Raw genomic sequence first — 16,386 nt, forward strand, 5'->3', positions numbered from 1 at the left:
CCATCAGAGTAGCCACCATGAGAGCAGTCCAGCCCACAGGGAGAGAAGGAGCGCACAGAAGCTTACCTCGTTCCTTGATGAAAGGGAGGCAAGAGAGGAGGATGTAGAGCCTGGAGCAGCACAGGCTTTTATGCTGTGTCCCAGAGCCCCGTCGGGCCACAAACATTCCTTGCCCATGAAACATCTAAACACATAGTAGTTGCTGCTTGCTGAGGTCTCGCTGGTGATTAAGCCCTTACCTCTGCTCCCACTGCATACCACCTCAAATCTTAGAATGAATCATAGTATTATTTGAGTTTGATGAGTCCTTAAAAATCATCTTGTTCTAACTCCCCTGGCAACGGGCAAGGATATTTTTATCAGGTTGCTCAAATTCCCACCCAAATGGTCTTGAACCTTTTCAGGGAGGGACACTGACAACTTCTCTGGACAACCTGTTCCAGTGCCTCATAACCCTTACAGGAAAGAAATCTTCCTTAAATCTACCCCTCATCCTATCAGTACTCTCCTTGATAAAAGGTCTGGTCCATCTTTGCTTTAGACCTCCTTTAAGTCCTGTTATAAGGTCTACTCTCATCTCATCTCCTCTGTCACCCTATACTCATAGCAGACCTGCTCCAGGCCCCTGATAATATTTGTGGCCCTACTGTGGACCCACTCGAGCAGGTCAATATCTTTCTTATGCTGGACGGCCTCAAGCTGAATGCAGTTCTCCAGATTGGGTCTCACAAAAGTGGAGTAGAGCTCTCCCTCTCCCTCTTTCACCTCACCTCACACCTCACACCTCACCTCACCTCACCTCATCTCACCTCACCTCATCTCCCCCAACTTTCTGGTCACACTCATTCTGATGCAGCCCAGGATATAGTGGCTTTCTGGACTGTGAGCAGGCATTGCAATTTGTGTTCTTTTTTTTTCATACCCCAATACTCCCAAGTCTTTCTCTATAAGGCTGCCTCAACCCACTCATGGCCCAGTCTGTACCATGTTTGGGATTGCCCTGATGCAGGTGCAGGACCTTGCACATGGCCTTGTTGAACTTCATGAGCTTCCCATGCCCTACATCTCTAACCTCTCAAGGTCCCTCTGGATGGCATCCCTTCCTTCTAGAGTATCTACCACACAGCTTGATTACATCAGCCTGATGTCATCTGCAAACTTGCTGAGGGTGCACTCAATCCCACTGCACATGTCCCCAGCAAAGATGTTAAATAATATTATTTAACATCTGAGGGACACCAGTTGTCACTGGTCTCCATCCTGACTTCAAGACGTTGACCATCCAGCCAATTTTTCTTATAATCAGTGGTTCACCTGTAAAATCCATCTCTCTCTATTTCAGAGACATGGATGTTGTGTGGTACAGTATTAAAGGTTTCACACAAGTCCAGGCAGATGACATCAGTCGCTCTTCCCTTATCTAACAATGTTCCTACCCCATTCTACAAGGCCGCTCAGTTTATCAGGCATGAAATGCCTTCGGGAAGCGATGCTGGGCATCAACAATCATCTCTCTGTTTTCCATGTGCCTTAGCCTAGTTTCCAAGAGCATCTGCCCCATGGTCTTGCTGGGCACAGAAGTGAGACTGACTAGCCTGCAGTTCCCTCAGTCTTCCTTTTTTTTCACTTTTTTAAGATGGCGTTAGTTATCCCTTTTCCAGTCACTGGAAATTTCACCAGTCTGCCACAGATATTCAAATTTGATGGATATTGGCTTAGCAACTTCATCTGCTAATTCCTTCAGGACACTCAGATATATCTATCTCATCAGCTCCCATGGGCTGGTTATTAAGTCCTTGACTCATTCAAAATGTTTTTCTCTTCATAGCATCAAACATTGAGAAGATTCATCTGTGTCCCAGCTTCTTAAGACCAATTAACTCCAAGGTCTCAGGCTAGCTGTGCAGAGATTTTAAGTGGGTTTGCATCATATATTTTGCCTTTGTCACTTTGCTCTCTTCATGATGACCATGCCCAAGAATCTTGGTGAAATTCAACCATGAAGGACATCTTATGACAGCTCTCAAGGGCTTCCAGTGCAGGCACTCAGGTTAACCCTGAGAAACATTTCCCCCCATGGGTCATTTTAAACACACAGAAGTCTGTAGGCAACTTCAAGCAGAAGCTCAAGACTGCACAATCCCATACACGAGAGGAGACAGACCTCTCTGGGGATGTGGCAGAGCTCAACATCAAGGAAAGGCCATTGTGGGCTGGGGGGAAGTCCCTTGTGGGCAAGAGTGACAGCAACAAGGACCTTGCTTATGCTCATCAGGCTCTACCATGGCTGGTTTCATGTTCAAAAAGACACCTGTGTTCTTTCCTGAAAAATACCCACACCCAAATTGATTTGTTTTGCTCAGAAATTCCACCCCAGAGCCCAGAGGCCTGCATGACCTACTTTTGAGGAGAGGCTCAGGGCAGGGAATCAAATGCTCCTGGCTCTTTTTCCTGGGTCAGAGATGGGGTGGCCCATTCCATACATTTCAGACTACAAAAGCGTCAGTCTCCCAAAGCACCTGGGAGTCATCATGATGTGGTAGAGTTGGGAAAAAACCTGAACTCCAGACAAAAATGAGTTACCCAGCTGTGTAATTCAGTGTACATAATGCCATCATCTCAGGCATACACGGATAACAGAGCTCATAGCTCCAAAGTGTCACTGTCCTCAAAGGCACTTCCTCAGGTTTTAGCACCATTCCTGAAACAACCGGTGCTTCTGTGCAACCTCGTACTGCTACTGCCTTCTAAGCCATTGCTTTTCAGTGGCTCCTCGGGGTCCCATGAGACTCAGCACACCCCAGAATAATGTGGGATGGATGGCACTTCTGGAATTTGTCTGGCCCAATCTCATGTTCCAAGCAGAACAGGCTTTCCAGTTTCCTCAGAAGGCTCCCACCAGCTTCTGAACACTGCCCCTGTCAGAGAGGTCACTGTCTCTTGAACAGCTCTTCCAGAACAACATTGCGCTCCCAATCACTCATTTTCCCCTAAAGACAGCTGGTATATCCCTTGTTGCAAGTTGTGATTTTTGCCTCTTGACCTTTTGTGATCCTCCTCTCTGGAAAGTCTGGCTCCATCCTTTCCATAAAGTCCTGTAACTGGTGAGAGACAGCAGTTCAATGCTGTTCAATTTAGTGCCCTCAGTATGAGGTCTGGTCCCCACCTTACCAGCCAAGGGGTCTCATAGCTGAGCCTCCCAGACCCATAAATTGACCACCAGGAGATGACAGTGAAGGTTCCAACACTGCTGAGAAGATTCCAGGGTTATGGGATGAGGTCTGGAGATGGAATGAAAGTAAATACCAGGATTAGGAGTGAAGGCTTCCTCTGGGTTGTGCAGTGAAAGCCATGCTGGGACAGACTTTCCCTCCTCCTTCCAGCCCAGAAAGATCTATAGTTATTGAAAATGAAATGTGGAACAGTTGGTGTTTCCTGCACAAAATCAGTCCTGGTGCTCTCCGTGGATCCACGGAGCACACTCAGACCTCTTGGCTCATGCAGATCTAACCTAGAACTGGTGAATTTTAAAAGTGGGATGACACAACCAGGCCGAGAATGAGGTAGAGAAGTGGGCATCCTTGAGGTGTCATTATACAGACTACACGAAAACATTTATTCAACTCAATCAACAAGGATGCTAAGAGTCAAGGCGTTGATGAAAAGGCCCTTTACTGCATACAATCTTTTCTCCTAGACAGTGAATTCAGATTGTCTGATGAGCAGGAAGACTTCCCACAATAGCCCTGTCTCCTAAGAATAACCCCCACCCACCAAAAACACTCACAAAGAAAACTGAAGTTCTCAGGCTTAAATTAAGTTATACATGTAGTCTATGTGAATCAAAGGGTTTTATTTAGAACAGCAGCAGCTGCAAAGAACTATACAGTCCTAGGAAATGTGTTGAAAGGCAGTTTTCAGGTGTGCAGACCATCCTCCAGGTCAGTGCAGCACTAACTGCAAAAACAGTGGAGGATCCTTGGTGCCTTGTCCAGTTGATTTTGTCCAGGAAGGGTCTGCCTCTGCCTTCTCTACGAACCATGCTTCACACAGTGAAGAAAGGCTGTAATCAGTTGAACATCATCTTCTCTCCTCTGGGCTGAACAAATCAAGTTCCCTCAGCATCTTCTTGAATCATCACGCGCTTTGTTGACTCTCCGATCGCATCCTGTGCATGTTCCCTCTTCCTCTTTCTGTGTGCACATGAAGATCTCTTCTGTGATTCACACTTCCTGACCATGGTCCATCTGAAAAATGCCACCGGGGCTCATGCAGTCTGAAGTGGGATGTCAGGGGGTTTCTCTCTCCTAGCAGGGGTGTTGGAGAGAACTACCCCAGAACCTGAGCTGGATGTGTGCATGGAATGTCACCTGCTCTGCATTTCACTTTCATGCCAGTTGCCATAAAATCCTTCCAGGTGAAAGGGCTGGGAGAAGGAGAGAAAGTCTGTCCATCACAGCTCTCACTGTAAATCCCACAGGGACCCTTCACTCCTAACCCTGGTATTTACTTCCCATCCACCTCCAGACGTCATCCTATAACCTATGCTGGCACACTCACTGTCATCTCTTGGTGGACCACTCATGAACATGGCAGGCTCAGCTGTGAGATTCCTTGACTGGGACCAGGCTTGAAGCCCCGGCTCAGCTGAAAACACACTGGTTTGGTGGAAACATGGTTAGAGTGGGTCATCTTGAAAGCTCCTTTCCAACACAAGCTCCTTGATTAAAGATGAGGGGAAGGAAAGTTGCCCTTCCCTTGGCACTACAGAGGCCATATCTGCAAGCAGATACGCATGCACATTTTGGGCTATGTGCTTGTGAGCTCCCTTGTACTTCATTGCCTGCTAGGCCAACGCCATGCATGTGGTTTGCATTTTAATATTAAGGTCACTTCTGTGCTGGTGGGATGTTTCTGGAATGGTGCTAAAATGTGTGGGAATACCCTTAAAGAAAGTGGAACATTGGGAGGAATGAGGTTATGGGCTCTGTATCCCTGGTACACCTGAGAATGGGGCATCATGTCCACTGAAGTACACAGCAAGATGACTCATGTTTGCCTGGAGCTCAGGGCTTTTCCCAACTCTACCACATCATGATGACTCCCAGGTACTCTGGAAGACTGATCTCATGTCCCTTTGTAGTCTGAAATGCATGGAATGGGCCACCCCATCCCTGACCCAGGAAGAAAAGCCGTGAGCATTCGGGTCCCTGTCCTGTGCCTCTCTTCAAAATCAGGTCATGCAGACCTCTGGTCTCTGGAATGTCTTTGCTAAGCAAAAAGATCAATTTCGGTGTGGGCCTCCTTCAGGAAAGGACACGGGTATCTCTTTGATCACCCTTCTGCCTATGTGATGCTTTGTTTTTTTCCAACAGGTTCTCCACTTCCCAAGCTGAGCCCAGTTCCCTGTTTGGGAGAAGCATGAGGGCCTGGTTAAGTCATCAAGGGACAAGGCCATGGAGATCCCATGGAGATCACTCAAAAGAAACCTGCCTAACCCTTTGGTCTGTGCATTGTGTTTATGAATCTGCCTTGGTTCCATGAGCTCAGGGGCAAAAATAACAGGCTGTGGAAGAGCCTGATACGTGTATTTAAGCTCCTTGTGGCCCTCACTCCTGCCCACAGGGGACTTCCCTCCAGCCCACAGCGATCCTTCATTGTCACTGAGCTTGGCCAAATCCCCAGAGAAGTGTGTCCATTTTCCCATAAAAGAATGTGCAGTCTTGAACTAAACATCTGCCTGAACTCGATCACTGTCTCCTCTGTGTAGATGATGACCCATTGGAGAAATGTTTCTTAGGGTTATCTTGAGTACTTGCACTGAAAGCACCTGAGAGCTAACTTGAGGTGCCCCTCATAGATGCATTTGACCGTGACTGGTGTTTACGCTCACCATGAAGAGGGCAATGTGACAAAGACAATCCATATGACACAAACCCATTTCAAACCTTGCTGCACGCAAGATTGAGACCTCCAAGTTAATTTACCTTATGAATTTGGGACACAGATGAATCATTTTGATCTTAGGCAGCATCATACTCACCAGAACCCGATCCTGATAGGGGACTTTAACCACCCAGATATCTGCTGACAAAAGCTCAAGACTGGAGGTAGTTTGGGCTGCAGATATCATGCCCTGCAGAAATCATTCTCCATGTGGAGTGGTAGTGAAAGGGTAAAAAGTGGAATCAGGACCCTAAGCCTCAGGAAGGAAAACATTTGGCTGTTTAGAGCCCTAGTGAGTTGGATCCCTTGGGAAACTGCCCTCAGAGTTACAGGAGTAAATGAGCTGAGAAATATTCAAAGACATTTTTCTTAGACTGGTAGAACGCTCAATCTCAGCATGCAAGACATCATGCAGGGGACACAGGAGTCAAGACTTTTTAGCCATAATAAAAACACAAAACCAAAATACACAGGAAGTGGAGTTAGGGACACACATCTGGGGAGATTACAGAGAAATTGCCTGGGAGTGAAAAGAGGGGATCAAGAAAGCCAAATCACAGCTGGAGCTGAACTTGGCGAGGGACGTGAAAAATTACAAAAAGGGTTTGCTCAGGTATGTAGAACAACAAGGGAAGATGAAAGAAGCTGTTCTCCCCTCGTGAGTGGAAGAGGACATCTGCATAAAAATGGCATGGAGAAGGTGGAGGTACACAAAAACTTTTTTGTCACAGTCTTCACCAGCAAGTGCTTTAACCGTGGTGCGTGATTCATAGAATCTGAAGGCAAGGCCTTGGAGAGTGAAGTACCAACCACAATAGGAGAAGATCGGGTTCAAGACCATTTAAAGAACCTGAATGTGCACAAGTCAATGGGAATTGATGAAATGCATCCAAGTGTCCTGAAGGAACTGGCCAATGAAGTTGCTAAGCCACTATCCATCACATTTGAAAAACTGTGGCAGATTGGTGAAATTTCCAGTGACTGGAAAAGGGGAAACACAACCCCCATTTTTAAAGGAGAAAAAGGCTGATATGGGGAACTGGAGGTCAGCCAGTTTCATTTCTGCACCCAGCAAGACCATGGCATGGATCCTCCTGGAAACTAGGCTAAGGCACATGAAAAACAAGAGAGGTCGTTGGAGAGAGCCAACATGGTTTCCTCAAGGCATTTCATGCCTGACAAACTCAGTGGCCTTCCACAACAGGTTTACAACATTGGTGGACAACAGAACACCGACTGACATAATCTACTTGTGTGAAGCATTTAATACTATCCCGCAAAAAATCCTTGTGTCTTAAACGGAGAGACATGGGTTTGATAGATGGACCACTCAGTGGATAAGGAACTGGCTGGATGGTCACGCTCAAAGAGTTATGGTCAATGGCTCCATATCTGGGAGGGGGCTATTGATGAGTGGTGTCCCTCAGGAGTTCATATTTGGACCAATATCATTAAACATCTTTGTTGGGGACATGGACAGTGGGGCTGAGTTCACCCTCAGTGAGTCTGCAGATGGCACCAAGCTGAATGATATAGTTGACATTCTTAAGGGAAGAGAAGCCATCCAGAGGGACCTTGACAGGCTAGGAAGGTCAACCCATGCAAAGCTCATGAAGTTCAACAGGACCAAGTGCAAGCTCCTGTACCTGGGTCAGGACAATCCCAAACATGGATATAGTCTGGGCCATGAGTGGACTGAGAGCAGCTCTGCAGAGAAAGACTTGGTGTTGGTGGATGAAAAACTGAACATGAGCCAGCTATATGGACTTCTAGCCCAGAAAGACAGTCAAACCCCAGGCTGCATCAGACACAGTGTGACCAGCAGGTTGAGGGCTGTACACTGCTCTCATGAAACCCCCACTGGAGTTCTATGTTTAGATCTACAGCCTCCAGCATAAGAAAGACATGGGTCTGCTTGAGTGGGTCCAGAGTGGGGCCACAAAGAGATTTGGTGCTGTAGCACTTCCCCTATGAGGACAGAGAGAGAGCTTTGGGGTTGTTTAGGCTTGAGAAGAGTGAGAGGAGAGGGAGAGGGAGAGGGAGAGGGAGAGGGAGAGGGAGAGGGAGAGGGAGAGGGAGAGGGAGAGGGAGAGGAGAGGAGAGGAGAGGAGAGGAGAGGAGAGGAGAGGAGAGGAGAGGAGAGGAGAGGAGAGGAGAGGTGGAAGGGAAGGGAAGGGAAGGGAAGGGAAGGGAAGGGAAGGGAAGGGAAGGGAAGGGAAGGGAAGGGAAGGGAAGGGAAGGGAAGGGAAGGGAAGGGAAGGGAAGGGAAGGGAAGGGAAGGGAAGGGAAGGGAAGGGAAGGGAAGGGAAGGGAAGGGAAGGGAAGGGAAGGGAAGGGAAGGGAAGGGAAGGGAAAAGAGGAGTACCAGGAGTGCAGTGATAGGATGAGGGTTAATTGTTTTAAACTAAAATTGTGTAGATTCATATTAGATATTTAAAAAGAAACATATCCTGTGATGGTGTGCTTGAAAGAACCTCCCTCTTCCCAGCTCTCCCCAGCCAACCCCATCAAAAGGGGAAGAGGTGACAGGTCTTCAACAGTTCTATTGCAGGGTCAAGATGAGGTAGCCCAAGGATCCATCAGAGTAGCCACCATGAGAGCAGTCCAGCCCACAGGGAGAGATGAAGTGCACAGAGGCTTACCTCGTTCCTTGAGGAAAGGGAGGCAAGAGAGGAGGATGCAGAGCCTGGAGCAGCACAGGTTTTTATGCTGTGTCCCAGAGCCCCGTCGGGCCACAAGCATTCCTTGCCCATGAAACATCTAAACACATAGCAGTTGCTGCTTGCTGAGGTCTCGCTTGTGATTAAGTCCTTGCCTCACTTCGTCTGAAATATTTTGCTCCCACTTCATAACAACTAGAATCATAGAATTAATCATATAATGATTTTCCTTTTAAAGGGATTTTAAAGATCATCTTGTTCCAACTCCTCTGCCATGGATAGGGTTCATCTTCCACAGGATCAGGTTCCTCAAAGCCCCATCCAACCTGGCGTTTTATATTTCGAGGGAAGGCACACACACAGCTTCTCTGGACGACCTGTTCCAGTGTCTCATCACCATCACAGGATATGTTTCTTTTTAAATATCTAATATGAATCTACACAATTTTAGTTTAAAACAATTAACCCTCATCCTATCACTGCACTCCTGGTACTCCTCTTTTCCCTTCCCTTCCCTTCCCTTCCCTTCCCTTCCCTTCCCTTCCCTTCCCTTCCCTTCCCTTCCCTTCCCTTCCCTTCCCTTCCCTTCCCTTCCCTTCCCTTCCCTTCCCTTCCCTTCCCTTCCCTTCCCTTCCCTTCCCTTCCCTTCCCTTCCCTTCCCTTCCACCTCTCCTCTCCTCTCCTCTCCTCTCCTCTCCTCTCCTCTCCTCTCCTCTCCTCTCCTCTCCTCTCCTCTCCTCTCCTCTCCTCTCCCTCTCCCTCTCCCTCTCCCTCTCCCTCTCCCTCTCCCTCTCCCTCTCCCTCTCCCTCTCCCTCTCCCTCTTCTCAAGCCTAAACAACCCCAAAGCTCTCTCTCTGTCCTCATAGGGGAAGTGCTACAGCACCAAATCTCTTTGTGGCCCCACTCTGGACCCACTCAAGCAGACCCATGTCTTTCTTATGCTGGAGGCTGTAGATCTAAACATAGAACTCCAGTGGGGGTTTCATGAGAGCAGTGTACAGCCCTCAACCTGCTGGTCACACTGTGTCTGATGCAGCCTGGGGTTTGACTGTCTTTCTGGGCTAGAATTCCATATAGCTGGCTCATGTTCAGTTTTTCATCCACCAACACCAAGTCTTTCTCTGCAGAGCTGCTCTCAGTCCACTCATGGCCCAGACTATATCCATGTTTGGGATTGTCCTGACCCAGGTACAGGAGCTTGCACTTGGTCCTGTTGAACTTCATGAGCTTTGCATGGGTTGACCTTCCTAGCCTGTCAAGGTCCCTCTGGATGGCTTCTCTTCCCTTAAGAATGTCAACTATATCATTCAGCTTGGTGCCATCTGCAGACTCACTGAGGGTGAACTCAGCCCCACTGTCCATGTCCCCAACAAAGATGTTTAATGATATTGGTCCAAATATGAACTCCTGAGGGACACCACTCATCAATAGCCCCCTCCCAGATATGGAGCCATTGACCATAACTCTTTGAGCGTGACCATCCAGCCAGTTCCTTATCCACTGAGTGGTCCATCTATCAAACCCATGTCTCTCCGTTTAAGACACAAGGATTTTTTGCGGGATAGTATTAAATGCTTCACACAAGTAGATTATGTCAGTCGGTGTTCTGTTGTCCACCAATGTTGTAAACCTGTTGTGGAAGGCCACTGAGTTTGTCAGGCATGAAATGCCTTGAGGAAACCATGTTGGCTCTCTCCAACGACCTCTCTTGTTTTTCATGTGCCTTAGCCTAGTTTCCAGGAGGATCCATGCCATGGTCTTGCTGGGTGCAGAAATGAAACTGGCTGACCTCCAGTTCCCCATATCAGCCTTTTTCTCCTTTAAAAATGGGGGTTGTGTTTCCCCTTTTCCAGTCACTGGAAATTTCACCAATCTGCCACAGTTTTTCAAATGTGATGGATAGTGGCTTAGCAACTTCATTGGCCAGTTCCTTCAGGACACTTGGATGCATTTCATCAATTCCCATTGACTTGTGCACATTCAGGTTCTTTAAATGGTCTTGAACCCGATCTTCTCCTATTGTGGTTGGTACTTCACTCTCCAAGGCCTTGCCTTCAGATTCTATGAATCACGCACCACGGTTAAAGCACTTGCTGGTGAAGACTGTGACAAAAAAGTTTTTGTGTACCTCCACCTTCTCCATGCCATTTTTATGCAGATGTCCTCTTCCACTCACGAGGGGAGAACAGCTTCTTTCATCTTCCCTTGTTGTTCTACATACCTGAGCAAACCCTTTTTGTAATTTTTCACGTCCCTCGCCAAGTTCAGCTCCAGCTGTGATTTGGCTTTCTTGATCCCCTCTTTTCACTCCCAGGCAATTTCTCTGTAATCTCCCCAGATGTGTGTCCCTAACTCCACTTCCTGTGTATTTTGGTTTTGTGTTTTTATTATGGCTAAAAAGTCTTGACTCCTGTGTCCCCTGCATGATGTCTTGCATGCTGAGATTGAGCGTTCTACCAGTCTAAGAAAAATGTCTTTGAATATTTCTCAGCTCATTTACTCCTGTAACTCTGAGGGCAGTTTCCCAAGGGATCCAACTCACTAGGGCTCTAAACAGCCAAATGTTTTCCTTCCTGAGGCTTAGGGTCCTGATTCCACTTTTTACCCTTTCACTACCACTCCACATGGAGAATGATTTCTGCAGGGCATGATATCTGCAGCCCAAACTACCTCCAGTCTTGAGCTTTTGTCAGCAGATATCTGGGTGGTTAAAGTCCCCTATCAGGATCGGGTTCTGGTGAGTATGATGCTGCCTAAGATCAAAATGATTCATCTGTGTCCCAAATTCATAAGGTAAATTAACTTGGAGGTCTCAATCTTGCGTGCAGCAAGGTTTGAAATGGGTTTGTGTCATATGGATTGTCTTTGTCACATTGCCCTCTTCATGGTGAGCGTAAACACCAGTCACGGTCAAATGCATCTATGAGGGGCACCTCAAGTTAGCTCTCAGGTGCTTTCAGTGCAAGTACTCAAGATAACCCTAAGAAACATTTCTCCAATGGGTCATCATCTACACAGAGGAGACAGTGATCGAGTTCAGGCAGATGTTTAGTTCAAGACTGCACATTCTTTTATGGGAAAATGGACACACTTCTCTGGGGATTTGGCCAAGCTCAGTGACAATGAAGGATCGCTGTGGGCTGGAGGGAAGTCCCCTGTGGGCAGGAGTGAGGGCCACAAGGAGCTTAAATACACGTATCAGGCTCTTCCACAGCCTGTTATTTTTGCCCCTGAGCTCATGGAACCAAGGCAGATTCATAAACACAATGCACAGACCAAAGGGTTAGGCAGGTTTCTTTTGAGTGATCTCCATGGGATCTCCATGGCCTTGTCCCTTGATGACTTAACCAGGCCCTCATGCTTCTCCCAAACAGGGAACTGGGCTCAGCTTGGGAAGTGGAGAACCTGTTGGAAAAAAACAAAGCATCACATAGGCAGAAGGGTGATCAAAGAGATACCCGTGTCCTTTCCTGAAGGAGGCCCACACCGAAATTGATCTTTTTGCTTAGCAAAGACATTCCAGAGACCAGAGGTCTGCATGACCTGATTTTGAAGAGAGGCACAGGACAGGGACCCGAATGCTCACGGCTTTTCTTCCTGGGTCAGGGATGGGGTGGCCCATTCCATGCATTTCAGACTACAAAGGGACATGAGATCAGTCTTCCAGAGTACCTGGGAGTCATCATGATGTGGTAGAGTTGGGAAAAGCCCTGAGCTCCAGGCAAACATGAGTCATCTTGCTGTGTACTTCAGTGGACATGATGCCCCATTCTCAGGTGTACCAGGGATACAGAGCCCATAACCTCATTCCTCCCAATGTTCCACTTTCTTTAAGGGTATTCCCACACATTTTAGCACCATTCCAGAAACATCCCACCAGCACAGAAGTGACCTTAATATTAAAATGCAAACCACATGCATGGCGTTGGCCTAGCAGGCAATGAAGTACAAGGGAGCTCACAAGCACATAGCCCAAAATGTGCATGCGTATCTGCTTGCAGATATGGCCTCTGTAGTGCCAAGGGAAGGGCAACTTTCCTTCCCCTCATCTTTAATCAAGGAGCTTGTGTTGGAAAGGAGCTTTCAAGATGACCCACTCTAACCATGTTTCCACCAAACCAGTGTGTTTTCAGCTGAGCCGGGGCTTCAAGCCTGGTCCCAGTCAAGGAATCTCACAGCTGAGCCTGCCATGTTCATGAGTGGTCCACCAAGAGATGACAGTGAGTGTGCCAGCATAGGTTATAGGATGACGTCTGGAGGTGGATGGGAAGTAAATACCAGGGTTAGGAGTGAAGGGTCCCTGTGGGATTTACAGTGAGAGCTGTGATGGACAGACTTTCTCTCCTTCTCCCAGCCCTTTCACCTGGAAGGATTTTATGGCAACTGGCATGAAAGTGAAATGCAGAGCAGGTGACATTCCATGCACACATCCAGCTCAGGTTCTGGGGTAGTTCTCTCCAACACCCCTGCTAGGAGAGAGAAACCCCCTGACATCCCACTTCAGACTGCATGAGCCCCGGTGGCATTTTTCAGATGGACCATGGTCAGGAAGTGTGAATCACAGAAGAGATCTTCATGTGCACACAGAAAGAGGAAGAGGGAACATGCACAGGATGCGATCGGAGAGTCAACAAAGCGCGTGATGATTCAAGAAGATGCTGAGGGAACTTGATTTGTTCAGCCCAGAGGAGAGAAGATGATGTTCAACTGATTACAGCCTTTCTTCACTGTGTGAAGCATGGTTCGTAGAGAAGGCAGAGGCAGACCCTTCCTGGACAAAATCAACTGGACAAGGCACCAAGGATCCTCCACTGTTTTTGCAGTTAGTGCTGCACTGACCTGGAGGATGGTCTGCACACCTGAAAACTGCCTTTCAACACATTTCCTAGGACTGTATAGTTCTTTGCAGCTGCTGCTGTTCTAAATAAAACCCTTTGATTCACATAGACTACATGTATAACTTAATTTAAGCCTGAGAACTTCAGTTTTCTTTGTGAGTGTTTTTGGTGGGTGGGGGTTATTCTTAGGAGACAGGGCTATTGTGGGAAGTCTTCCTGCTCATCAGACAATCTGAATTCACTGTCTAGGAGAAAAGATTGTATGCAGTAAAGGGCCTTTTCATCAACGCCTTGACTCTTAGCATCCTTGTTGATTGAGTTGAATAAATGTTTTCGTGTAGTCTGTATAATGACACCTCAAGGATGCCCACTTCTCTACCTCATTCTCGGCCTGGTTGTGTCATCCCACTTTTAAAATTCACCAGTTCTAGGTTAGATCTGCATGAGCCAAGAGGTCTGAGTGTGCTCCGTGGATCCACGGAGAGCACCAGGACTGATTTTGTGCAGGAAACACCAACTGTTCCACATTTCATTTTCAATAACTATAGATCTTTCTGGGCTGGAAGGAGGAGGGAAAGTCTGTCCCAGCATGGCTTTCACTGCACAACCCAGAGGAAGCCTTCACTCCTAATCCTGGTATTTACTTTCATTCCATCTCCAGACCTCATCCCATAACCCTGGAATCTTCTCAGCAGTGTTGGAACCTTCACTGTCATCTCCTGGTGGTCAATTTATGGGTCTGGGAGGCTCAGCTATGAGACCCCTTGGCTGGTAAGGTGGGGACCAGACCTCATACTGAGGGCACTAAATTGAACAGCATTGAACTGCTGTCTCTCACCAGTTACAGGACTTTATGGAAAGGATGGAGCCAGACTTTCCAGAGAGGAGGATCACAAAAGGTCAAGAGGCAAAAATCACAACTTGCAACAAGGGATATACCAGCTGTCTTTAGGGGAAAATGAGTGATTGGGAGCGCAATGTTGTTCTGGAAGAGCTGTTCAAGAGACAGTGACCTCTCTGACAGGGGCAGTGTTCAGAAGCTGGTGGGAGCCTTCTGAGGAAACTGGAAAGCCTGTTCTGCTTGGAACATGAGATTGGGCCAGACAAATTCCAGAAGTGCCATCCATCCCACATTATTCTGGGGTGTGCTGAGTCTCATGGGACCCCGAGGAGCCACTGAAAAGCAATGGCTTAGAAGGCAGTAGCAGTACGAGGTTGCACAGAAGCACCGGTTGTTTCAGGAATGGTGCTAAAACCTGAGGAAGTGCCTTTGAGGACAGTGACACTTTGGAGCTATGAGCTCTGTTATCCGTGTATGCCTGAGATGATGGCATTATGTACACTGAATTACACAGCTGGGTAACTCATTTTTGTCTGGAGTTCAGGTTTTTTCCCAACTCTACCACATCATGATGACTCCCAGGTGCTTTGGGAGACTGACGCTTTTGTAGTCTGAAATGTATGGAATGGGCCACCCCATCTCTGACCCAGGAAAAAGAGCCAGGAGCATTTGATTCCCTGCCCTGAGCCTCTCCTCAAAAGTAGGTCATGCAGGCCTCTGGGCTCTGGGGTGGAATTTCTGAGCAAAACAAATCAATTTGGGTGTGGGTATTTTTCAGGAAAGAACACAGGTGTCTTTTTGAACATGAAACCAGCCATGGTAGAGCCTGATGAGCATAAGCAAGGTCCTTGTTGCTGTCACTCTTGCCCACAAGGGACTTCCCCCCAGCCCACAATGGCCTTTCCTTGATGTTGAGCTCTGCCACATCCCCAGAGAGGTCTGTCTCCTCTCGTGTATGGGATTGTGCAGTCTTGAGCTTCTGCTTGAAGTTGCCTACAGACTTCTGTGTGTTTAAAATGACCCATGGGGGGAAATGTTTCTCAGGGTTAACCTGAGTGCCTGCACTGGAAGCCCTTGAGAGCTGTCATAAGATGTCCTTCATGGTTGAATTTCACCAAGATTCTTGGGCATGGTCATCATGAAGAGAGCAAAGTGACAAAGGCAAAATATATGATGCAAACCCACTTAAAATCTCTGCACAGCTAGCCTGAGACCTTGGAGTTAATTGGTCTTAAGAAGCTGGGACACAGATGAATCTTCTCAATGTTTGATGCTATGAAGAGAAAAACATTTTGAATGAGTCAAGGACTTAATAACCAGCCCATGGGAGCTGATGAGATAGATATATCTGAGTGTCCTGAAGGAATTAGCAGATGAAGTTGCTAAGCCAATATCCATCAAATTTGAATATCTGTGGCAGACTGGTGAAATTTCCAGTGACTGGAAAAGGGATAACTAACGCCATCTTAAAAAAGTGAAAAAAAAGGAAGACTGAGGGAACTGCAGGCTAGTCAGTCTCACTTCTGTGCCCAGCAAGACCATGGGGCAGATGCTCTTGGAAACTAGGCTAAGGCACATGGAAAACAGAGAGATGATTGTTGATGCCCAGCATCGCTTCCCGAAGGCATTTCATGCCTGATAAACTGAGCGGCCTTGTAGAATGGGGTAGGAACATTGTTAGATAAGGGAAGAGCGACTGATGTCATCTGCCTGGACTTGTGTGAAACCTTTAATACTGTACCACACAACATCCATGTCTCTGAAATAGAGAGAGATGGATTTTACAGGTGAACCACTGATTATAAGAAAAATTGGCTGGATGGTCAACGTCTTGAAGTCAGGATGGAGACCAGTGACAACTGGTGTCCCTCAGATGTTAAATAATATTATTTAACATCTTTGCTGGGGACATGTGCAGTGGGATTGAGTGCACCCTCAGCAAGTTTGCAGATGACATCAGGCTGATGTAATCAAGCTGTGTGGTAGATACTCTAGAAGGAAGGGATGCCATCCAGAGGGACCTTGAGAGGTTAGAGATGTAGGGCATGGGAAGCTCATGAAGTTCAACAAGGCCATGTGCAAGGTCCTGCACCTGCATCA

The sequence above is a fragment of the Patagioenas fasciata genome, chromosome 12 (assembly GCF_037038585.1).
Source record: "Patagioenas fasciata isolate bPatFas1 chromosome 12, bPatFas1.hap1, whole genome shotgun sequence".
In the NCBI taxonomy this organism is placed as follows: domain Eukaryota; kingdom Metazoa; phylum Chordata; class Aves; order Columbiformes; family Columbidae; genus Patagioenas; species Patagioenas fasciata.